Raw genomic sequence first — 25,449 nt, 5'->3', positions numbered from 1 at the left:
GAACGCGTTGTTGCGTACTTCTGATCAACTGAATAGTTGCGTGTTAGATGATCGTAATATTTTTCTGATAATTTGAGACAACATGTAGGTGTGTACCTTTGAGAGTTTAATTTCACAGCTAATGTATCAAGTCGTTCAGAAGAGGCATAACGATCACTGATTTTTTTAGCAACGCTTGCGCTCAACTGCTGCGCCTTCTGAACCTACCCATTGATAGCTTTGTGCGACAGCTCAAAACAGTATTGAGTAAAACCAAATGCTAAAAATGATAGTTTTTGAATTTAATTGATTTTTTTTTTTAATAAATACTAAAAGTAGAGGTGTATGAATGGCGAAAGAAAAACTTTATCCGATTTTTTTTAAATCGAAACTACATNTGGAAGTACTTGCGTATTAAATTTCAATTCTGGTTGTTAGCCTACTAGTCGATATCGTTTGCGGCGCTGGTCAGTGAAATTGAAAGAGTAAAAATAGAATATGGAAATCGACGATGTAAGGAAATGTTTACGGCCTTATTTATAAAAAATAACGTAGATTTAGACAGTTGTTTAATGTGACATTTTCATAAAACTTTTGTATTCAAGCAGCTTTTTAAATCTATGTATGTACTTAAATTTTTATGAAAGTATTATTTCTCGTCTCTAATTTTCTATAAAACTATTTGCAGTCATTAACCAACAAATAAGTTGTCAAAAACAATAACTTAAGCAATGCTGCTATACGAAATAAAATTATTAGTGGCAAATCAAAATTTTGAAAAGTGCCGATTTTCACATTCGATAGTTGGACATGGTAGCGACGAGATGTACGAGCATTTTTTTCTTAAGAGCTGCATACTGATTTAAGAAATTTTTTATAGAAGAAAATTTATTTTCCATTTATTGTGCGTAATTTTATATGAATTTTTAGTTTTTCTTGAGAGCCTTTACAAATAAAAAAAATTTTTAAATATGTACATATGTATATGCATACGCAGCCATATAACTTGATTTCAAGAGAAACGAATTTTCATTGGGCACGTTCAGAAGGCGCAACAGCTCAGTAACTGGTGCGATTGCACCTTCTGAACGCGTTGTTGCGTACTTCTGATCAACTGAATAGTTGCGTGTTAGATGATCGTAATATTTTTCTGATAATTTGAGACAACATGTAGGTGTGTACCTTTGAGAGTTTAATTTCACAGCTAATGTATCAAGTCGTTCAGAAGAGGCATAACGATCACTGATTTTTTTAGCAACGCTTGCGCTCAACTGCTGCGCCTTCTGAACCTACCCATTGATAGCTTTGTGCGACAGCTCAAAACAGTATTGAGTAAAACCAAATGCTAAAAATGATAGTTTTTGAATTTAATTGATTTTTTTTTTTAATAAATACTAAAAGTAGAGGTGTATGAATGGCGAAAGAAAAACTTTATCCGATTTTTTTTAAATCGAAACTACATTTTTACATATGTACATGCATACATAAATATATTTAATATCGTCAGGGTTTTCCCCACAACTTGGTTTTTCTGCAGTGAAGCGACAGAGAAAGTGACGAGAAAACAAGTAAGAAAGTCTAAGTACGGACGGAACCGAACATTAAATACCCGGCGCAAGTATTAAATATATGTTTTCCACCTTTCCGAAAGCTACCGCTACATGATAAGCCGGGGTGTATAGATTTTAAGTAAATTAGCGTCCTTAAATTTCGAGATATTGAAATTTCAAGCATTTCTGAAATTTACCGTTATATGAAAAGCAGCCGTAATTTTAGTTCGATTTCAACAATGTGGCAAGCACAATAACCATACCGAGTTTGGTACGAATTGCTAGAACGGTTAGCGAGATATATGCATGAGATCATAAGTGGGCGTGGCTAGGCCCATTTTCCAAAAATTTATAATATTCTTATTTTTCGTCTAAAAATCATTGTAAATATCAATTTTGAGTGAATTATCTTCAGTAGTTACTAAAATATCGCAGTTTTCGTATTTCTGGAAATTACCGTTATATGGGAAGTACGCGCGGTTATTGTCCGATTTCGTCCATTTTCAATACCATCCGTCCTATGCCCAAAAGAAGTGCACGTACCAAGTTTCGTTAAGATATCTCAATTTTTACTCGAGTTATCGTGGGCACAGACGGACGGACGGACGGACGGACAGACAGTCACCGCTTAATCGATTTCTCTTTTCATTCTGATCATTTATGTATACATTTGTCGATATCTATTTCGATTCAAATCGAGACACAAATGTATGTTTTCTTCGAAAATACTCAAGTACTACCAGTAAAGTACNTCGATTTCAACAATGTGGCAAGCACAATAACCATACCGAGTTTGGTACGAATTGCTAGAACGGTTAGCGAGATATATGCATGAGATCATAAGTGGGCGTGGCTAGGCCCATTTTCCAAAAATTTATAATATTCTTATTTTTCGTCTAAAAATCATTGTAAATATCAATTTTGAGTGAATTATCTTCAGTAGTTACTAAAATATCGCAGTTTTCGTATTTCTGAAAATTACCGTTATATGGGAGGTACGCGCGGTTATTGTCCGATTTCGTCCATTTTCAATACCATCCGTCCTATGCCCAAAAGAAGTGCACGTACCAAGTTTCGTTAAGATATCTCAATTTTTACTCGAGTTATCGTGGGCACAGACGGACGGACGGACGGACGGACAGACAGTCACCGCTTAATCGATTTCTCTTTTCATTCTGATCATTTATGTATACATTTGTCGATATCTATTTCGATTCAAATCGAGACACAAATGTATGTTTTCTTCGAAAATACTCAAGTACTACCAGTAAAGTACTCTACTGTCAAATACCTTTTACTCGCAGTAGTTGCGGAAGGCAAAGTAAATACTCTACGCGTCTTGCTATTGATCGGTAGTTTACGTACGCTTGCAGAAACTGGTTTATGCTTACTAACACTTGACCCGAACGATGAGAGTAAAGGAGGGAAAGTATTTTAAGCGGCGATCGGATGTCTTGTTAGGCCGTTTAAATGGAATTGCGCAGGAGTTTAGTAGATAGGTATGAATCCATGGCGTATGAGTAACTTATTCGCCACTAAAGCATTTTATAATACATAATCGAATATTTATTGAATAATCTATTTGAAATAAAACATAAACAACTAAATATTTATGTCAAATAATAATTTAACTTAATAATGTTGGTATACTCCTTTATTAAAATACATATGTATGTACATAAGTTTAGAGACACTGTCAATTATACATACATACAATTGATTGAAGTGTCTACGTACAGGCGCAATACCTTCATATCTGGAAACTTCATTATTACTAAAAAGTTATTAAATTAATCGCTAACGTCAAGTAGTTTTAACTATGTACATATGTACATATGTACGTTTGTCGACTAGATCAAGTCAATTCGATTAATTTGCCAGAGTATTGATTAGTATTGTCGCAGGCTGAAGAGCACATTGAAGGAGTTTAGAATGAGTTGTAGTCAACCGATATGGTCAATCGAGTTTCGATATCAAATAAAGTCTAATATTATTACTGTGAAAATTTGTGAGTGTGTGAGTGTAGCAGTAGGTGTGTTGGTATTTCACGCTAAAACGACTGGACGTATTTCAATGAAATTTGGCTCAAAGATTGGTTATAACATGGATTTAATCTAACGAATATTTTTTGAAGAGAGTTACCAACATTTAACAAGGCTAATATCAATTAATTAATGCCCCTTGTCGTGTGCTTCAACCGCAAACAAATTCGTCCCAATTTTTTTCATCCACCCGTAGGAATACACGGAAACGAAAAGTCCAGGATTTCGGGTGAAAATAAACCTCATTATAAGGCTGAATAAGTTAAATAAAACATATCTTACAGTTGTGTGGAAGAGAGTTGCCATCTATTTAGAAATTCAAAATCAATTTAATTAACAAGTTCAATGAAATATTTGTATACAAGTATCAAAGAAAAGGTTTTCAAAAACGATTTCTTTCGAAACTATTATTTAAGGGGGCTGCCAACTATTTAGAAATTCAAAGTAAATTTAATCCACAAATGAAATGAAATCTTTTTATACAGGTATCATAGGAGAGAGTTTAATAAGCTTTATTTTGCAAAAAAAATTTTGACGAAACCCGAATGCTCCAATTTGGGTACCAAAAGAGAGAAGTTGACGAACGCTTTTTCTGTCTTTGAAGAGGGTAGCCACCTCTTAAGAAACCCAAATCAATTTAATTAACAAATTAAACGAAACAGTTTAATATAAATATTAAACGAAGGTGGTTTAAGAAAGCTTTATTTCGAAAATATTTTTTAAAGGGGTGCCACCTGTCTAAAAGTTCAAAATCAATTTAATTAACAACTTAGATAAAAAATATTATATATACATACATATGTAGGTATCAACGAGCTAGCTTAAAGTAAAGGGGTAGATCCTGCTCAATTTATTATGTACTGCTCAAAAAGTTAAAATCAGCAATGCCTTTATTTCTTTATTTAGACTTTTGAAGAGGGCTGCCAGCTATTTACAAATTTCGAGTTAATTTAATTAACAAGTTAAATTAAATATTTTAACATGGGTATAAAATAATAAAAGTTTAAATTGCTTTATTTCCAAAATATTTTTGAAGATTATTGCCACCTGTTTTGCAATTCAAGATCAATTTAATTTAATTACATATTTCAATATGGGCATCGAACAAGAGAGTAAGTACTGCAGTAAGCTAGTTTTTAAAATATAGTTCAAGGGTGTTACCAACTATTCAAAAATTCAAAATCACTTTAATTAACGAGTATGTAAAATATTTGAATATGGGTGTAAATCGAGAGAAGTTTAAGTAAGCTTTATTTATAAAATATTTCTGATGAGTTTTGCCACCTGTTTAGTAATTCAAGATCAATTCAATTGAGAAGCTAAATGAAATATTTTAAAATTAAATTTTCTTAAATTTTTCACCTACTTACTCCCAAGGCAAGTCGTCGTAAAAAAAAAACAAAAAAAAATATTATAAAAGCCATGAACACTTCAAGCAGACTTGCACTTCTCGCTTACTTTTGTTTTACATCGATTCTCTATCCACTCTCTTTATTTGACGCAACAACACAACAGCGACATCAAAGTCGATGCCTTGACGGGTTGGCTGTTATGTTAGTGGACTAACAACAAATCTTAATGCTGCTACTGAGTTGAATGTTTGAATGTTGACAATAACAACTACTGCAACTGCTATTGTCTCTGACCATAATTAATTACAAGTAAGTCATTTGCTTAATTAAGTGTTAATAAAAACATAGCATATTCAAACAATTCAGTTGATAGCAAAATTAAATTTCATTTTATTTGCACAAAAGACAGCGCAATAAAATTTCAATAGTACAATAGTGAACAGGTGCACGCACAATTAAGTATTCTTGGCAGTAAATCATTGAAGCACACTTTTATAGAGATTTACAGAAAAGTGCGCACAAATAATTGGACTCAAAGGAGTCACGCTTATGATGAGTACCCACACATTGAAAGTATGGCATTCAAGCAGTTGATATCAATGATAAACATCAGTTATTTAATTAATGTTACTCAAGCGATTCAATTGTTTAAAATATATGTATGAGCGTTGAATTAATTATATCTTTAGCGCGGTATTTATTAACGAACAAAAATAATCCTTTGAAATACCTTTGTTTGCCCATGCTTATGCGTGTGTCATTCTTTTGCGTTCTCATTTTGTCCTTCAACATTTTTCATTAGTTCAGTCGCTCAAATAGTCACTCATTCGACTATGAAATGCAAATCAATACATACATACATACATACATGCGTATGTTGGCGTTATTTTTGTAAGGTGAGGAAGGATATTTCTCTTGTTGGTCTTTTAGAAGCTAACTATTTATTTTTACTTATGGCAGAATTTGTATCATTTGCAAGTTTCCACTGCAGGTGGGAATAATAATTAAGGAGAAAACGCACTACGGTGATAACTGTCTTAAAATATCCAGAATAAATGCCGAAAATTCAGTTAAATTTTAAAGGAGTGCGGGGAAGTTGTTAAAGGCTGCTGATGTAAACGTTCGCTTCCCGTTCAGTGGCCGTTTACGGTGGAAATTCTGACCTCTTGCTGAGGCCTTTTTAATATCGAAACTTTTCCCCTCTCGCGTTGGCAATTGCTTTTACAAATTTGGTAGAAAAGAAATGGGGTTTTCCAGCTAAAAGAAATACTGCTGAGAATCTTCTGTCACAACCAATGGGATGAACATTTAGTGTCCTCATCATCGAATTGAAAACAATAAGAAACTGCCTTTGACATTTCCATCAGATCTGGATGCCCGTCTCATAGTGACATACCTTGCTGTGAATGTTAAAAGTAAAGGTAGAGGCTGGCCGGATTTAACCACACTATAGAACCTTCCCCACCTTTGTATGTCCTATTCCATCCAATTTACGAATATAATGTGATCCTTCTTATAAATTTTACACCGTGCAGCAGTAAATTTTACACACGTCGTCAGGATTTTTTTAAGGGCTTCGAAATTTCAAATTTATGATTAATTAAAAAAAAATATATTTAAAAAATTCGGTGCAATGCAGAATAATGATATGGGTAAAAAATAAAAGAGAAAATTTCGTATAATTAAATAATTTTAAATTGTTTGTGCATAAGGACGAATAGGAATCGAAAATATTTTTTTTTTTAATTTTTTCCTTGAATATCACTCAAAATATTATTTATTTATCATTGAAAAAATTATAAGTTATCTACACAGTGCACTTAATTTTTTTAATGATTTTTTGAATTAATCATATCCTTGAAATTTCAAATCATCATAGTTTTGATGAGGGTTGCCACATGCACAAAAAATTCAAACCAATTTAATTAACAAGCGAAACGAAATATTTTGATATGTGTATCGAATGAGAAAGGTTTGAAAAGGCTGTGTTTCGAAAATATTTTAAAAAAGAGCTGCCACCTCTTTAGAAATTCAAAATTAATTTAATCAACAAGTTAAAGGAAATATTTTGAATAGGGTATCAAACGACATAGGTTTTAGGAAAGCCGTATCTATTCCGAAAATATTTTAGAAGAGGGTTGCCAACAGTTTAGGAATTTAATTTAATTTAAGTTATTTGAAGTCCTACTAATACATGAAATAAATGTGAAAGTTTGCGAGCGAGTGTATGAAAATGTAGCATACAGATAGCGATGCCACCTGCTTAAAAACTTAAATTCTACTTTATATTATAAGTTCAACGATATTTCACAATATAACTCCTAACGAACGAGATTTCAGAAAAGTTTTTACAGGATTGCCACCTATTTAAAAAGCCAAATTATTTTTTAATTGATCGATTGAAGTATTAAAATGTGGTTGGCAAACATATGAGCTTTAAGGAAGCTTTATTTTGCAAATATTTTTAAAGAGTGTTGCCCCCAGTTCTAAGTTCAAATTCCGTTTTTGATAATTTAAATAAAGTATTACAGTATGGACGTGAATCGAAAAAGGTATAAGATAGCTTTGTTTTGAAAATATTTTTAAAGAGGGTTGCCAACTGTTAAAGTGTTAAATAAAATGTAACTGAAATATTACAAAATGATGTCAAGTAAAAAACCGGACTTGAAGGCTTTATTCCCGAAATATTTTTTTAAGTAGTTGGCATCTGTTTAAGAGTCTAATTAAATTTAATAAGTTACTTAAATGAAATATTACTATATGGATGTCAAACGAAACAGGTTGAAAAAACTTCACTGTGACGAAAAAGTCACAGAAGGAGGCAGGGGATGGCGGGGGTGGTTGGTCGCGATTAAGATTAGGATAAAACTACTGTTCATTATTATGCAGAAAAACCCTCATATAAGATGCAAAGGCATTTTTTGTTAATGTCATCAGATCTGCACCGGTGCACATGAGGCAAAAGTGACGATTCAGCTGGACAAAAATCTAAAATTGCGATGATATTTAATATCTATAAAAATACGTATGAACGTTCCTTAATGTTTGACTAACTAAAGGACGGTATTAATTATGAAGCAAAGTTTCGCATTATGTTACTAGAGTACCTGCAACTTGCCGAATGCATATCGTGCACTCAGTCACCTCAATCAGTCAGACGCCGTAGTTCTGTATTAATTATAGTATGTGTGGATGTAACTTTTTTAAATTTAGTTTTATATTAAAGAAGGACTTTTTACAAGTTTCTTAAGTTTTTATTTTTTCATTTGTTTACGTATTACAGTTTTAAAAGTTATTTAAAATAATTCTATAAATTAACTAGAAAATAGTTATTCCGTAGATGATAAAAAAAATTACCCCTGAGTACCCTCAATTGATTTTTACAAAAAATAGTTTTTGAGTCTTTTGGAGAGCCCTCACAAAAATTTAGCTTTCGCTTTGCACCACTTTAGGAGTAATTATATTTTGTTTACAGCTATCAAATAATCTATTCGCATATAATAAAAAATATAACAAGTAATTTTTAGCAAAAAAAAACCGACTTAAAAAAAAATATATATGTATATGTATACATATTTCATGATGCAATGATCGGATCTAAACCAAATTAGTATGAGACACTACCTTTCTATTGCGAAAAGAATTATCGAAATCGGTTAACGTGGTCCAAAGTTATGCGGTAACATACATAAAAAAATAAAAAAATAAAAATAAAATATACCGACGAACTGATAACCTCCTCCTTTTTTTGGAAGTCGGTTGAAAATACAAAAGCGAAACGATGAATGTCCAAATTTTTAATTTGCTACGAAAAAATTCACCCGGAAATTTTGATTCCGCCCATAGTAAATACATGGAAACAAAGAGTGAAAAGTGAATCGGTTCGAGGAAAATGAAACTCATAACAAGGCCGAAGATTTTTCTGTTACCATTATTTATTGCATGTAAAAATGTCGAAGGGGTCGGTAAATTTATATTTTTATTAACGCTGTTATTTTTGGTTAATAAGTTTTAAACCATCATCCAGGTGGTATGTCGTTGAAAACATATTTTTGGGTACGATATAACCTTCTCGTCAACCAGCGTTGCTCCATAGCCATAATAACTCATTTTCTACCGCACTAAATAGAACTTCACTGTTCATAGAATTAGATATTTTAGCAGGAGATAAAATTTTTTTCCTTGGACGGGTAAAAATAAATTAGTAATCTACTGCGACTTAAAATGTTTATTTTAACCGCACTTAGGGCCAGTCTTTCAGTGCACAGCCGTGGTTTAAACTAAGTTTAAATGCTCGGTCTGGCTGGTTTAAGCTAAGATTAGCCAATCAAATGTCAGCCAACTTTAACTGGCACTGAAAAACTGGACCTAAATGTTGATGCTAATAGATAACTCATACGCCATGGTGTACGAATACTATAGGCAGGCAAGCAGGTAATCAAAGAGATTTGGGGTTGATGAGAACTTTTGTTATTTTATTTGACTGGACTATTACAAATGTCGTATTTTAATACCTATTTCATAAGAAATAAAGTTCTATCGGCTGATTCATGTAGACCTTGTTATTTTTACTTTAAATAAAACACTTAACACAAAGCTAGATGTCGGAATCTTTATTATTTTCCGAAAGAACACTCTCTGACATTTACTTTATAAAAATAATTGCATTTAAATATTGTACCACGCCAAATTCAAATTTCATTAAATCTTTATAGATTTTCTCCGGCAAACCGTAGTTCAATATGCATCGATTGAGGAGAAATAGAATTTTTTTAATCGATTCACGGAACGAATCGGAACTAAAAAGTCGAATCGGAAGGGCTCGATTAATCGATTTAAAAACGGCATCTCTAGTTCACAGAGGCTATGAAAGCAGCCACGAGGGAGCTGCAATTACGCCTATTCAACGCCTGCTTCTATGCAAAGAAGCTTCACGCAGGTATTCTAGGGAAGATACCAGGTTTGGAAAAATGCGGAGCTTTTGATTCCATAACCATAATGATCTGCTATGGCAGAAAGTTCCAACTGAAAATCTCAGATCGCGAAGATCGGGCAAACGGTCTCCCTATTCTTAAACCCAAATGCGTACTTTGTTACACATATGGTTCAAGAGCCGTCACCATGGGGTGATGACCCAAGGTGTTTCAAGCTGAAATTTGAGATATTCCAACCTGCTCGAAATCAAACCTTGAAAAGTGTTTAAAGGGCGCCTTTCCAGATATCTTTTCAGATAGCAGAGCAGCCATACGGGCACTTTGGCCACTGTCGGATGGAAGGGTGCGTAAACTCTGAACGCAGTAAGTACTGGGATGCGGTGGGGCGCCATATAGCAGCTCTATAGAATACTCTTTAAATAGATCGGATGTTATTCGACGAAGCCCACAACTAATTACGATTTCATTTGCAAGGAATAGGTGTTATCGTAGAATCGGAATTTTAGCTTTGCCTTGAGGACGTGGAAGCTACCGAGGACATTCTATGTGATTGTCCAGCCTTGGCTAGACAAAGACTCATTCATGTCAGAGCTCCAATTGTCAAATCCTTAGAAATAAGGAGTTCGACTATCAAGGCCTTTGTGGGATTCATTATGGAAGCCCGGGGTGCCTAAGGTATACTGGGTTAGGGGCACTCTTCAGTGATACAAAAGACTTTTCCCTTGTATAGTTATATGTGGTAAGACGACACACATTTTTTGGGCACATGATTTTGGGGCAATCCGTAAACGTACCGGTAAAGTTGAGCATACGCCAACTGCATAGATTGGTTAACTCCACGAACTGGTTCTAAACCAGACAATTTCAGGAATATCGACGAAAAACAGTATGCAATAATTTCAGGGACATTTTCCTGGCACGGAATGAATCAAATGATATTTATGGATAAAATATATATAAAAAGAAAGCATAAAAATATGATTGCATATTTCAAGGCGACATATTTGTTTTTTAATTACCTGTGGACTTTTACGTTATTTGTATAAAGATTTTGTCTAAGAATACGACTAGTGAAATTTTCCAGCGAATAATTTTCTCCAGCGACTTCCGTAATGCGATTCTATTCAGACTTTTCAAAAAAAGGTGTTAAAACGACCCTTCAGAGAGAGAGCATATGGGTTAAAATGTTCAAAATAGTTTTTTCTCGTGAACTTTTACTATGTGTACTAGGGCGGGTCAATTTGTATGGGAGATTTTTTCGACTATGCGCGTACAGCCCATACGCATTCTACGTGTATTTCTAAGCACATTTTCCGAAGGAATCATGGGTCTAAAATCAATTTGAAGTTTGCCAAATTGCGAAAATATGTTTCTTGGCACTAATATTTTTCTTAAATCTTCCACCAGACAGCGCAATAGTGAAAATTTTCAAATTTTCTTCGAAACCTATTTTGGCAATTTGGCAAACTCTAAATTGATTAATTTCTATACTCAGAATAATACGTAGAATCCTTCTGTGCTATACGCGCATGGTAAAAAAAATTGGGCCGCCCTAATCTGTACAACAACCTTTTCGCATAAAAGTATGCCACGAAAAATAGTTTGCAAGCGCACAAAAATATACAAAAAGTGTAGTAATAGTCTTCAAGTCAGCCCCCAACTATACATATAATGAAAATACTCATTTCAGCAAAAGGGGGCCATATATTGCGCATTAAGGGCTGTTTTCTCAAGTAGATTTTACAATTTATCTGCCCCTTAAACACAAATTTTGTTCTCGAAAAATGTGTCTAAAGGGCGGCGAATAAATTTTTAAAGCTATTTGAGAAAACGAACCTAGACATTTTTTTGCCGAAAGTAATGTTATTCAAAAAGTCACTGACGCATCAAACTGCCCTCGCTTTTTTCTGTAAAACCTTAAAGTTCTTATTCAAGGAAATAGTGCACTTATTTGTACATGTACAATGTACATATAAATTTTTAAATATAAATTTTGTACATATAAATTTTCCAACATACCTGCTTAAGTATTTGTCAGCTACTGAATTTTGTCTCTATCCCCGCAGAGTGGAATTTTTCAATTAAAATCGCTTATTATGTCCTTAGTTATTACCCTTTTAGCGCACGTTTTGCTCGCAACACAGCGTTTTTTGATTAAATGTAAATATGTATGTCGCCGCACAAAAACACTAAAACCACATGCAATGCAAACACCGCCAAAAAATGCAAACAACTGCTAAGTCAACTTAGTGAAAGTGTTGGAATATTTTAGATAGTTTTAGCCAGCAAGCAAGTGAGAGAAGCAAATGAAACTTTTTCAATTAATGTGACACGAACGCTGCCAATTGCACTTCACACCGCTCGCTAATTACTTTTTCGCCTGTTCAATTTATTTGTTTTTTTTTTTATCTGCAAGTTTTTGCACTTTTCATTTGGCGCCTAAATGTATGCTTGGAAGTAAGTTAACTCAATCGCACGTCAGAGAATCGAAAATATGTACTAATATATTAATAATTTCACACACTTTTTATAATAACTTTTTAAATTGTGCAAGTAATTACGCAAGTATCACGAGATAATTGATAGATAGATGCAAGCGTTATCAACGGTATCACTTTACTTAACAACTCAACTAGTTGATTATAATTGCTCTAAACACTTTTCGGACTTTGGCTTATGAGTTGCTTTCAGCGACACGTGCTAGAAACGAATAAGTGCCGACTTTGCGGCGTTTGTCTATTTATATTGTTGTCATATTTCGTTAACAGCGACAAATACGCGAATACGTGAAGTTCGCATACGAAGTTAACACTACACGATTTATGTACAAATGTTAACAGTCGGTGGGTGAAAGCTTTCTGTTACATTGGCGATACAATTTTTTTAAGGCATGCTATATTTTTTGAATGCAACCAAACTTTATTTAAGTGCATAAACGATTTTGGGAAATTTCAAAAATTTGGGAAATTTCAAAATGAACATCGCAGATCTCTGGCACTGGAGCTTCGAAAATACACCGTTTTAGTAAGGATGGGAGGAGTAGGCCAATCCTGACTGGGAACTTAACAATAAAAGTAAAAAAATAAAAATTTACCAGGAAAGGAATATGCATAGATGACACAAGTAACTAATAAAAAGTTTAAGCGATTTCATTTTAAAAATATTTTCCGAGTATTCCGAAGGCAGGAAGAGGCATCGTTAAAGCTGCGTTCCTCCACGAAGTCAACTTAGATATTTTATATGAGTAGCGACTGCTTTTGGTTATCAGTTCTGTGAAATCTTTCAAGACTAAAGTTCTGAACACATTGAAAACGACGAGCTACGGATCACAGCTTCCAATTTGTCATCTTCATTACCTAAACGCTTTGTCGATGGCGACATGATTTCTTTGAACGCGGCAGCGACATCATGAATTTGTATGTGTTTGACATAAAAGAAGAGGAAGAACCTTATCTGTCGCCAGAAAAATAGAAATATATCTAATCTGGCCACAACCACAGCCGTCGCGTAGCCCGGTCGTCGCCAAAATAATTATCTACATAAGAGTAAGTGTTAAAATAATTTGGCAGCTGTGGTTTGTAGCTCGTCGTTTTCATTGTGTTCGGGCTATAAGAGCCATATTACCACGTCAATGACAAAACTCGACGGCTGACTATTGTCTTTACTAATGTGTCTACTACTACGCCGTAAATTGATTTTAAGCGCTTAATGACAACTGTCATTGTTATTCTTATGATCCACTGAATGCGCGACAATGACGACACAATATTTTAGGCGCAGTAATTATGACAATAGTCATGATGATTTTTTTCGGCCATACCTACGGCTTGTCTTCCATCTACGCTTACTCATTCAAAATCACACTCTTCAAATTATCTTAATTCTTTTTTATGTCAAACATTTTTTACGAGTATCGTTTTCTTTCGCTATTTTATGCTATTAAATACTCCGACTACCGTCGTGACGACTGCATAACTTCACAGCTGCAGAGATTTGCACAGGTATCGTTGGATACCTCCGATAAACGCGAGCTACTTGGCCTCGGACTTCATTCTGGGACTTTTAACCCTTTCCACTGATAAATAAATCTTATGAAGAAGTTTAAAATGTTAATTTTTTTATTCACCTAATTTTTACCTAGTTTTTTAATCATAAAATTTTAGAGATAAAAATTTTTACCAAAACTAAACACGTTTGCTTAAAATAAAGAAAGAATAGTATAGAGAAGAAACGAGTGTTTGGAAAAAATATATATATCTTAAAGGAAAAAGTAAATTTTTAGAAAAAAATTGAAAAAGCTCTTATTTAGGAAAACACAAAAAAAAACTGAATCAGGCTACATTCTGGGACTGTTATCCCTTTCGGACCCAAGAGAAACTATTTTCCCAGCTATTTTTTCCATTCATAAGGAAATTGTATGTAGTTTAAAATTTTAAATTTTTTCATTTGTCTAACTTTAACATAGTTTTTTATCATAAAATTTTATAAATATAAATTTTCACCAAAACTAGATAAATTTTCCAAAAATTAGGAAAAAAATTTTAGACAAAAAACGAGATTTTAGAAAAAAAGTTTTTAAAGAGTAAATTTTTTAGAAAAAAGATGGAAACGGAGGTTATTTTTAGGCAAAAAATTATTTATAGAAAAAATATAATTTTTAGAAAAACAAAATTTTTTTAGAAACAACGTAATACCGGTCATATTTTTGGAACTTTTAACACTCTCAGGCCCAAGGGCAAAATTTTTTAAAAAAGGTTTCAGTTTTGAAAAAGAAATCGGCCGAATCTAGAGGTACCTATTTACATTTTTCGTTGACACACACATTCGGCAAGAACACATTTTTTATTACCATTACTGGAATAATTACAATACTTCCTTGGAAAAAGTTTAATTATTTTTAATTTACTGATAGTTATTAGGGTGGTACGTTATGTTGACATAAACTGAGATCTGGTGGGTCAATGAACCTTGGGCAAAAAAAATAACTTCGACACAAAAACATTCAAATATCATACTTTAATACCCGATTGAAAATGCCGAAAATATGTCGAAAAATCCAAAAAACCCAAACCTACATACGCTCGGTCCAAAAAATACATGCATATATAAAAAATCGAAATTGCCTTAGAAAAAAATTTTTTTTCGTGTACATATCGATGGCTGAGTGGAAGATCGACCTATCTCGGCAGCCAGTTCGAAAACGCTCTATCTCAAAAAACTTTTCAAGAACGCCCTATTTCAGAATTCGTTTCAAAAACGCCCTATCTCAGCTGCCGATTCAAAAACGCCCTATATCAGCATATTTTCAATACATTTTGAAGTGGGATAGGGCGTTTTTGACCGAATCTGAGGGGACTTTTTTCAAAAAGTTCTTTAAGAAACTATTTTTATTCATAAAAAACTCCATTTTTGGAGGTATTTTCAAATCGGTCCAGCTCACTTAAATCCTAATATTTTTCCGAAATACTTTGGTGAACGTCTTAGAATATAATAAATTTTGTAATCCTGGCGGACCGTAACTTTTTTGGTGATGCAATCTAATGTATATGTATATGTATATACGTAAATTCTTTCGTTATAGGCGTTATAAGAAAGTGATTGCAAATGGTTTAGAATTCTAGTCAAATTTCAAGCAGAAAAACTTTATTTTAATGTTACTCCCTTAGATAAAACTTTTTGACAGATTGCAAACCAAAATAAAATCGCATGCGACAAATTTTTTTTTTTAATACTCGTACCTACACATACATATGTGTTTGTATAATGATTCGGCTTTATTTCTATTCGTTTTAACAGTCATACGTACGAGTTCGTACAGGTGGCAAAAGCTGCTAAATTCACCTCCTCAACAGCGTATTCACTATCAACCCTACACATAGCTTGGGTCATGGGTTTCAATAATGTTTGTATTGTTGTTTCGAAACTGCCACCTGTGTGCGCCCTCACAAAAAACTCTGTACCGCCGTATTTCACTACATACATACATACCTACATATATGTATATGTAGCTTGGGGCAGTTAGACATTTAAACGCCTACGCGAAAAGATTTGCGGTTGAGAGTAGTGCAAAAATTACACATAAGTACATACATACATACATACATATTTACTAAAATGCTTTGTAAGGACACTAATATATGTATATGTACATAAATATGCATTTAGTATGTACGTGTGTCTGTCGGCATTCAAAATTTTTTAACATTTTACCCATAAACTCTTTACTATAACAGTTCCTTTACGTCTTTCATTTGCACCGTACGAAATTTGTCTTAATCTTGAAAACATTTATTTATGTACTTTCTTTTGGTTCACTTTCACTACATTTTGTTAATGACGTCATTCGACTCGGCTGCCAGGAACTTGTTTCCCATTCGTCAGTGTGGTTGGTTTGTTGTTTGTATGAGTTGATTTGTTGTTGTTGTACATTTTTGGTTCTTGCTATTACTGTTGTACTCGCTTGAACACCTACGCACACGAGGCCGGCAAATGGGCACAAGTACACGCACAACCTTGCACTAACAACAATGTCATGTACATACATACATACATACATATGTACATACATAGTAGTATGTAGTAGCATTTGCCTTGCACGCATCTCACAGGAGGCGGCGCTTAAGTACACCTTTACTCCACCACCTGCAGCCCTGCTAGAGCAGTTCGTGAATGGCCCTCACGCGTTTGTTATTAAATTATGCAATAGTATATATTTAACACCAACCCCATTCCTAAATCACTGTTTAGTGTGTTTTGCATTGTTGGGATTTGTGCTTTTCCTTACGTTTTATTTTGTGTTGCATACTTTTAGGGGTGACTATTACTTCATTGTTTATGATGTTTCTTTTTTAGCACGCTTAAGAAGTTATGAATTAAAAATACTTAAGATGGTTATTTTAAAAGAAAACCGGTAAAAGGTTATTAAAAATCTATTTATATATTTTTGCATATTTATGCAGGACTGCGGTTAGAAAATAAGTACGTATTTTTAGTTATTACAGTATTTCTTACTTAATAAATGTTTTTTTTTTTTTCAAATTCAGCAATCCTGCGATAATTGTTTCTTAAAAATTGCAAAACGCTACGCAGAGAACTGCTTCTTCCTCTCTTTTCGATTAGTTTTCTTCTTTTTATTTGGCGTTAATCAGTTGTTATTCCATTACCCGAGTAATCAAGAATTTGATTATTCAAAATGATGATTAATCGAGTTACTTAAAATATGATTACTCAAAAAAGTAAATTTGCTCGTTAAAATAGTTTGCTTGTTTATGTTTATCTTCTTTTTTACAATGTGTAAAGAAAAAAAAATATTTTACTCATTTTACTTATAATGTTCATTATTCATAAAGCAAAGTTTTTGGTTTATCAAAATCTTGATTACTCGAGTATTGGAACGTTTGAGTAATCATAATTCCCAATTAATCGAATAATTGAGGTATTTACTTTATGCTTAATTAAAATTTTGAATAACCAATTAATCGCACAGCCCTAATTTGTTTATACAAGTAAGTTCATAAAAAAATAAATAAGATTTAGGATGATTTATGATCTTAAAACTCTATTTAACGCTTGGTTTTCATGTGAAGTGAAATTTTTGACATAAGTCAAAAATAACAGCCGTTTAGCTATGAAACCAAAAATGTGGCTCGATAGAATTCTTCATGCCCTATTATCTATTTTGTTCCTTGTTTACTTAAAGGTCTCGCCTTAAAAAACAAAATCATACGATATCATTAAATGTAAAGCTTTTTTATTCGTTGTATAAGTATAAACATACAAACGTCTTTTGTATTCGTTGTATAAGTATAAACATACAAACGTCTTTTGTTTTTGTAAAGGAAAAAAATATAAATAAAATGACGTTATACGTCCCAAAAAATTACTTTCAGTATGCCTCATTTGCTAAATTTTTGGATTTTTTTTCGTTTTTTTCAGATATTTATTTGAACTAAAAAATACTTATTTGTATTTATTTTTGGTTGTGAAGCTAAGAAAAACCATATGAATCTCTTTTTCTATTTGTTTTCTCATTCTTACAAACAAACTTTAGAAGGTGCTTTGGAGGGTGCAGAAATAGTGCTTTGCGTTTTATTTGATGTTGAGACGGCCTCCGACAACACATCCGATGTAGGTGTCTACGCTGCTATTTGCAGTTTCTCACCCTACAAGCCACCTGTACTCGATGGCTTGGATATAGTTATTCCAAAATTAAAAACAATTTGTATAGCGGTCATCAGCTCATCGCTCTTCCTACTGAATCCACTGGATCGCATCTCGGGACACCCAAATCAGGGAAATAGTTGGTCTGAAGGTCTCTACTTCCCAACATGCATTTAACAAAGGAAAGGCAGCTCTACGCAGCCTTATCTTTCACAACGAAAAATCTTTCCATGACAAAAGATAACCTCTAGCTGCCTTCTTTTACATTGAAGATGCTTTCAATAATATCAGTCCGGATGCAGTCATCTTAGCGCTCCAGGAACTTTGGCTCTGCAACGCGTTTCTTAACAATCTTCTGCGAGAACAAGTCATAAGCTCCGAACTATAAGACTCCGCTGTCAAAAAAGTAGGCAGTAAGGGGCCCTGCAAGAGGATGTGCTCTCACCTCTACTAAGGAACATTGCCCTAGACAGCTTGCTTTAAGATATAGAAAGAAGCGGCGGCGAATTAATAGCCTATGCCAAAATGTTGGTATAATTCAGGATAGGAAATTAAATTGGGGATCTAACATCGATTTAAGGGTTCGCAAAGCCACAGCTACTGTATACTCCTGCAGCAAGACTATGGGTAAAAACTGGGGTCTATACCGCGGTGGTAAGAGCGATTATTCTCTACGGTGTAGTAGTTTGGTGGGATGTTCTAAGAAAATGGACAAGGTTTAACGACTGGCTTCTCTACTGATAACAGGAGTCATGAAGATTAAAGCCACGAAAGCGTTCAAAACGCTGCGGATGTCTTTGCAATAAAAATGGCATGTAATACTACCATTAGGCTTAATAGGACCAAAAAATGGACGCATCCATATATCGATTACTGTAAAATACAAGCGACTACATGCCACCCACCCGCACGTCCAAGGCCAGTTTCATTACCCGTCTTGCTTCAAGAGAGGAATGCTCATTGGACACAGTCAGGAAAATAGGATCAATCCATGTTTACGCGTTGGTAGCCGTCATCGATTCGCCACATCGCTGCTTGCTATATTTGACTTCCGGTCGCTTAACGAAAAATTTTGTACGTGAAAGCAACAACAAAGTTAGCGCAAGTATGGACGATAGCGAGTTTGGTTGTACATCATTGAGCTCGTTCGTTTCGTCACTCGCTAACTTTTGGCGAATCGATGAGTGTATACACTTTATCCTTTTGTAATTTAATGGGCTATACTTATAAAATTGCGTACCTAAAATTGTTCTAAGAAGTCTGAGTAAAAAGAGTGAAACAGTTTGAAACAAAAAAAAATTCAAAACACACCAATCAATTAATGTACTCACGACGCTATGAGCCAAATATAGTAAAACTGCGTTTTTAATTTTAGAATTGTTTTATTATTAAAAATTTTATAATTTCAAGGATATGATAAATTCTAAAAAATTATTTAAAAAATTCAGTGCAATGTAGAATAAAAATGGGTTCCAAATGAAAGAGAAAATTCTGTGGGATTTAAAAAAATTAAAATTTTTGTGTTCACAAGGACGAACAGGCATTTAAATGCTCTTTTAATCAATTTTATTATCTTAAGCTAATAAAGTTAGACGGACTATATTCGAGGACGTTGTCGCGTTTATATTAGTCCTTAACATATGGTTTTTTCAAAATAAATATTGCAAAATTTCAAAGATATTCAAGGATAAAATTTTTAAGGGCATCTTCAATACCTTATGCACCAAAAAATTTAATCTGTTCTTTCTCTTTAATTTGATACCCATACTGTTTGCCTAAGTACATTGCACTAAATTTTTTAAACAATTTTCTGAATTACTCATATTATTAAATTTTCCTTTTAAAAAATACTGACGTCAGAGAGAAAAGCTAAAAACGCAATTTTACTGCATATATTTGGCCTATGGCTTCGCGAATATATTGATTGTTTTGTCTGTAAAATTGCCTGTCGCACGGTGCTATGTATATGTATAATTAGCTAGACATATATACAAAAATATCAAATATTAAACAAAACGAATATAGGAAAAACTGATCAACATAAGGCATTCTATTATTGCCACCATTGCAAATTACAAATCCCGAAAATCCCGGGATTCTTGGCAGATAATCCTGGGATTTTCTGGACTTACAAAGTCCGGGATCCCGGGATTAACATCCCTAATACGTACGTATAAAATTGAATGCAAAATACAACCATAAAATTTAGTTAAGCTACACTTAACAGCAAAAGTCTGCTTACTTCATATCTTGTTTAAATATTCACAATATAGTGGGAGTTAACATTTGTTTGTTATTACTTTATAAAGAAAATTATCATGCTTAAAACCAAATCATGCAAAGCGTGTTTTAAAACCTTATAAAAAACAGAGTTAAATTTAACGATTTTTCATCAAAATTTTTCATCTTTTAATCATATTTAAAAAAAACATAACCGAAAGTGGTAAACAATCTCACTTTGAAATGGGGGGGCTATTGATATGACCGATACTGTACGTACGTAAATATAAGTATCACTGAGCACCCGGAATGTGCAGTTGTGCAGTAATGTTATTTTTTTTCCAATATTTTTCATTTGAAATATTTTTCGTTAAGTTTTTATTTAAGTACTATGCCTCATATTCCATAAACCATTTAAACTCAAACTCCTAACTGCAAACTTGATATAACTCTAAAAACTGTCTTTAAATTTCAAACTTTTTAATCAGAGATTTTTTTTAATAAATATTTCGAGTATTCTGTTTTGTAGCCCATCTAATTTTAGTGTAGTAAAGTGTAATCTTGCATCTTAAACGAAAATAATTAATTAGGAGAATACCTTCAAGAGCGTGCGTAAAAAGAGTTATAAAAAATCATCGCGATTAATTATACTAAACTTTAATGGGCTATAGAACTCTTATTTAAAATATTGGAGTTTTTATAACAGTTTCTAGAATTCTACTAAGTTTTCTAAGTTAGAAACGTGAATATATATATTTATGTTATAGTACTTATGAGTGACCCTTTTTGAACTATCTAGGAACTGTTGTTATATGAATTGTCTCCGAACCATCTAAGCCAGAGTAAGCTCAGAACAAGTTCAAAAGTTCTGCAGAGGGCGACAATTGTCACTTCGTAGGACATCGCCATGTTAAAAACGACAGTTGTAAGCATTGATTTTGGATAGATGAAGAACCAGTACCGTCCCTTTTCAGGCTAGCTCATCGCAAGTTCTGAACCAGTTTGATTTGCTGCAGGGCATGTACTATGTATGTATGTGTGTGTTGTCGCCGCTCTGCATGCTTGCGGGGATGCGTATGTACACTTACATAAACATACTCAGATGTGTTCAGTCAAATACGTGCGTAATAAATTTTTGTATGAAAATATTATTTTTAAATACGAACATTTTTAAACGATAATCAAATATAAAGTATTCATTGCATTATTTCCCTCAGTATAGGAAATTAGTGGAAGACACTTGCTTAAAATGACTCGAATGGATATTCAGTTTTAAACTCTTATTTTTGCTCTTTAAGCTGTAAATACCTCTACATAATAGCTAGTCTTTTTATTTTTCCAGTCGTGGTTGACATTTTCATTGAGATAGTCATATGCAAAAATACATACATATGTATGCATACTGTATTTCAAAAATGTAATTAAAAGCAATAATTCCGCCTACACTGCTGTCTAATTGCCATTCAAGTTGTGCTTTGATTTTTATAGAAGCGCTCAGAAAGTTAAAGTCATTAAAAATCGTTTAAATTGTTATACGATATCTGGTGGAAGTACATGGGGGGGGCAAAAAATACGCATAAACATATGTATATGTGTAAGTGTTAATCAACAATAGCCGTCATCGATTCGCCACTTCGCTGCTTGCTATGTTTAAGTTCCGGTCGCTTAACGAACAATTTTGCATGTGAAAGCAACAACAAAGTTAGCTAGCACGGATAGACGATAGCGAGTTTGGTTGTACCTCATTGAATTCGTTCGTTTCGCCACTCGCTAACTGTTGGCGAGTCGATGACGGCTAATAATAAAGCTTTATCGCCTTAACTCAAAAAGTTTACGCACACTTTAGGCAACTACATACATTAGCCGTCATCGATTCGCCACTTCACTGCTCGCTATGTTTGAATTCCGGAAGTGGGCTAAACTAACCGGAAGTAAATTTTTCTTAAATGGGATATACATATTTTACCACAGACTCGGATTCCGAACACAAAAGTGCATACCTTATGTCGGAAACTTTTTCCGGCTTGAACCGGAAGTGGGTTAAACTGACCGGAAGTTCATTTCTTTAAATTATACACGTATGCTTTTGCTACAGATTCAGAATCTGCGGACAAAAATACGCAACTTTTGTTTAAATTTTTTTCTCATAAGTGCCTTTTTCAACCTCTAAGTGACCTTCGAACTTTAACTCGTCGTGGACTCCTTTTGGAAAGTGTTGTAAAAGGCACTTCCGAGAAAAGAGATTCAAACAAAAGTTGCGGATTTTTTTTCACACAGTCCGAATCTGTAGAAAAGGCATACATGTTCAATTAACGAATGGACTTACGGTCAGTTTAACCCCCTTCCGGTGATTGTTTGTTTTTATCAGAAGCTGTTATTCATGGCATAAATACACTCGGAGGTTTGCCATTGCCTGCCGAGGGGCGAACGAGATTAGAAGATGCTTTTTTCATTTGATTTTGATGTTAATCGGAAACTGGGCTCGATCTCAGCCAATTTGATTAAATCAAAGTTTAATTAAAATAAGTTTGAGTTAAACTCATTTAATTTACCATAAATTAATTGCATTTCAATTATGTAGTTAAAAATAATTTTATTTAGTTTAACTTAACTTAATTTAATTTATTGCAGTATAATTTGACTTCCCTCGAAAATGTAAGTGGTATTCAACAGATTTGTAAGAAGTACAAAATTTCACACCCCAGCGAAGCTGAAAAAGTGTGAAAACGACAAATAGATTGACAAAAGAAGCAATAACAATAAACGCGAGTAAAGTAAAGTAATATCATACGCCGATGTGCTCCGAAACATAAACCCGCAAGATATAGGATTTCAGATAGACTAAATAAGAAGAACCAAGGCTGAGGAAGTACTCATATAACTTAAAAAAGGAGGAGGAGAAAAGAGTTACAGGAGAAGCTGGGAGACGACGTAAACATCGAAACAAAGACGAAGCAAATTACCATCGAAATAAGAGGCAGGGTTGAATCAACGAACGAATTAGAAAGTTCTGAACGCAATAAAGTCCGCTACTGACGAAAATATCACGTCAAATAGTAAGGTAGTGAAGATGGGCACAACCTATTGTGTGAAGTTTGCAATAATTGAAGTACCTCTGGGTCTCGATATACACCGGGTACAGAAAGGTAGGTAGGGTTGCCAGACGTACTGCTTTTGGGAGTAAACGTACTCCTTTTTATTGCAATGTACTCCCTTGTACTCCCAAAAAAAAATATCTGGAAATGTACTCCTTTATTAGCTTTGTACTCCTTTTCCAGCTATTAATATTTTATCATATACAGGGTGTAAAATAATATCTGTTGCACAGTTTTTTTTTTTAATAAATTATCCACAGATTTTACTGCCATTTTATTAATTTGTTTTTAAATTTCAACCTTCATTTGGGTTTACCGGCGGTAAACACTTTGAGAGAAAAGCGCAAGTTAAACAAGTAAGAAAGTCTAAGTTCGGGTGGATCCGAACATTAAATACACGGCGCAATTATTAAATATATGTTTTTTCACCTTTCCGAAAGCTACCGCTAGATCAGAGGTTCCCAAACTTTTTTTCTCGTAGACCACTTTCAAAAATTTACTGGTTTCGGTGGACCCCCTGCTGATACATTTCTAAATATTCCCTAACCTCGTAAAACAATTAAATGTGAAAATTAGATCTAACAATGTAAATTTGCATCGCGGGTGAATTCAAAAACTATAGAGTGAAAACAGAGTGGCCAAAATAAAAGTAAAATGTTTTCTTGTGTTCTATTTATAAAATAATGTGATTACACACTTGAAAATAGAGCTCGTAAATACATCAATTTACTCTCTCGCTCGGAAGAGTTATATTTTTTGCGAGCACTGCGATCGCTAGCGTTATTTACATTATCTTCACCATAAACTCATCAAATGTTCGGCTCACTCATGACTTTGCACGTGGAGTACATGTAAAATAGTTTATTTGTGTTAATGGCATCATTTTTATTTTTATCGCTCCGAGTTTTAAGGTGAGGCGAAAAATATTTATCAGCAAGTTGGCTGCAGTGTCGTCTGCTCAGTGAGAGCAAAAATTAGATAAACCTTGTGAGATTGAAGGCAACATGAGTTTTGCCCACCTGCATCCCCTCGATGCGTCTCAGTCATTTCTGAGCGAAGGGTTCACCCAGTTTCTGATGGGGGCTTCGATTGTCGAAGGTGGGAGTGCTTAAACTGGTTTCGGACCGAGGAATGCCTGGTCTTAGCCAACTCTGGCCAGATGATCTGATGTCTCATAACCAGGTACTCCGAGTGACCTGGCACAGAGGAAAACAACCTCGTTATGTTCACCATCATATTTTAGTCGAGACTTGCATTGCCGAACTAGTTTGGAAGTACTTAAATAGAGGGCTGGTCAATGCCTTAAGTGCAGCTTGGTTGTCACTGCAGTCACGTAAACTCCTTCCCCTCCACCTATGTTCCACCACGTAGTCCATGGCTTTGAGTATTGCAATTACCTCAGCCTGGAAGACCGAAGCATATTCCCCTACAGAAAAGTGAAGCTTATCTCCATTAACCTCGAAAAAGACCCCAGATCTTGACCCATGATCTTGTGTGAAATGGAATCAAACCAGCATTCAGTCTCAGGGAACTCAACATTATAGAATCTCTTCAACAAAGGTAATGCTGGCGTACTATCCTGTAGCATTGAAGAGAAACAAGTGCTTAAATCTTTGCCGCCAGCAATTTTCGCCACGGCCCACTCATTGTCATACCAGCATCCGGTTCTTTTTAGTCTGCAGGTGGCCTTTAAGGCTTCCCCACGTATGACGACACAAGTGACGGTAAGTGCAGCAGTGCGCCAAGAGCACTAAACACCACTCAAAAATATTAAAGTTAAATACAGAGACTTCCTCCTTCGAGTCTTCCGTGGACCCCTGGGGGTCCACCTAGACCACTATGGGAATCACTGCGCTAGATGGTAAGCCGGGGTGTATCAATTTTGAGTAAATTAGCGTCCTTAAATTTCGAAATATTGCAGTTTCAAGCATTTCTAAAATTTACCGTTATATGAAAATCGGCTGTAATTTAAGTAAGATTTCAATAATTTTCAACGTTTTGGTTTTATGTGGCAAGCACAATAGAAATACCGACTTTGGTACCAATTGTTAGAACGGTAACCGATATACATATATGTGATCATAAATGGGCGGTGCCACGCCCACTTTCCAAAATTT

Source organism: Rhagoletis zephyria, unplaced genomic scaffold (assembly GCF_001687245.7).
Source record: "Rhagoletis zephyria isolate East Lansing unplaced genomic scaffold, Rhagoletis_zephyria_1.1 Rzeph_scaffold_01067, whole genome shotgun sequence".
NCBI lineage: Eukaryota > Metazoa > Arthropoda > Insecta > Diptera > Tephritidae > Rhagoletis > Rhagoletis zephyria.
This window is presented reverse-complemented; position numbering follows the sequence as displayed.